General features: G+C 57.9%; 1 protein-coding gene across 1 annotated transcript in view; it reads left to right on the top strand.

Annotated features, from left to right (window-relative positions):
- LOC113981710 (proline-rich protein 12-like) overlaps positions 1-1,808 on the top strand; it is a gene marked incomplete at both ends in the record, with an annotated part of 3,442 nt that overhangs the window by 183 nt on the left and 1,451 nt on the right. The window lies entirely within an intron of this gene.

Here is a 1,808-nt window from a genome sequence, read left to right as displayed (position 1 = left end):
TGTCACCTACTGTCACCTGCTGTCACCTGCTGTCACCCCATCTCACCCCATCACAGCCACTGTCACCTACTGTCACCCCAGAGCACTCTGGGGCACCCACTGTCCCCCCGTGTCACCTGGGGGCACGCGGGGACACCCACTGTCACCTGAGGGCACCTGCTGTCACCCGCTGTCACCCTTGGGCAGCCTGGGACACCACGTGTCACCCTTTGTCACCTGTTGTCACCTGCGGGCACCCACTGTCACCCACTGTCACCCGCGTGTCACTCTTTGTCAGCTGCTGTCACCCTTTGTCACCTACTGTTACCCGCAGGGTACCCAAGGACACTCACTGTCACCCCGTGTCACCCCAGGGATTCCCAGTGTTACCCAGTATCACCTGCTGTCACCTCATGTCACTCGCTGTCACCCAGGGACACCCCATGTCACCCCATATCACCCCAGGGCACCCACTGTCACCCCCGGGCACCCGCTGTCACCCAGGGACACGCCACAACACCCACTGTCACCCCGTGTCACCCACTGTCCCCCCAGAGTTCCCAGTGTCACCCAGGGACACGCCACAACACCCGCTGTCACCCCATGTCATCCACTGCCCCCCCAGAGTTCCCAGTGTCACCCAGGGACACACCACAACACCCACTGTCACCCTGTGTCACCCCCTGTCACCCACTGTCCCCCCAGAGTTCCCAGTGTCACCCAGGGACACACCACAACACCCACTGTCACCCTGTGTCACCCCCTGTCACCCACTGTCCCCCCAGAGTTCCCAGTGTCACCCAGGGACACACCACAACACCCACTGTCACCCTGTGTCACCCCCTGTCACCCACTGTCCCCCCAGAGTTCCCAGTGTCACCCAGGGACACACCACAACACCCGCTGTCACCTCAGAGCACCCACTGTCCCCCCCCCACCCCATCCCTATGTCACCGTGTCATCACAACAGCCTGACCCTGTGTCACCTCAGAGCACCCAGTGTCACCCTGAGACAGTCGGAGGCACCCCAGTCCCAGGGCGCTGTGACCCCGGGTCCCCATGTCCCCATGTCACCCTGACTCTGTGTCACCCCGACCTCGTGGCACCCTGAGCTTGTGTCACCCCGGGATGTTGTGTTCTGGCACGTTCTCACTTGCATTTCCCGCCATTTCCCCTCACGTTTCCCGCCATTTTTGTGCTCTCGTGTTTCCCGCCATTTTTTCCCGCCGTTTTTCCCCTCATGTTTCCCGCCCTTTCCCCCTCACGTTTCCCTCCCTTTTCCCCTCACGTTTTCCTCCCTTTTCCCCTCACGTTTTCCTCCCTTTTCCCCTCACGTTTCCTTCCCTTTCCCCCTCACGTTTCCCACTCTTTTCCCCTCACATTTTCCTCCGTTTTCCCCTCACGTTTCCTGCCCTTTTCCTCTCACATTTCCCACCCTTTTCTCTCATGTTTCTCACCTTTTTTGTGCCCTCATGTTTCCTGCGATTTTTTCCCACCATTTTTCTCTGTCACGTTTCCCCCCATTTCCCCTCACATTTCCCACCATTTTTGTGCTCTCGCGTTTCCCGCCATTTTTTTCCGCCATTTTTCCCCTCACATTTCTCTCCATTTTTCTCTCACATTTCCCACCCTTTTCCCCTCACATTTCCCACTCTTTTCCCCTCACATTTCCCTCTCTTTTCCCCTCACATTTCCCACCATTTCCCCCTCACGTTTCCCACCCTTTTCCCTCACGTTTCCCACCCTTTTTGTGCCTTCATTTTTCCTGCAATTTTTTCCCACCCTTTTCCCCTCACATTTCCCTCCATTTTCCCCTCACATTTCCCTCC

This window comes from Neopelma chrysocephalum, unplaced genomic scaffold (assembly GCF_003984885.1).
Source record: "Neopelma chrysocephalum unplaced genomic scaffold, ASM398488v2 Primary Assembly neopelma1_96716, whole genome shotgun sequence".
Lineage (NCBI taxonomy): Eukaryota > Metazoa > Chordata > Aves > Passeriformes > Pipridae > Neopelma > Neopelma chrysocephalum.
Note: the sequence above shows the minus strand (reverse complement) of the source record. Positions and strands in the feature narration are given on the sequence as shown.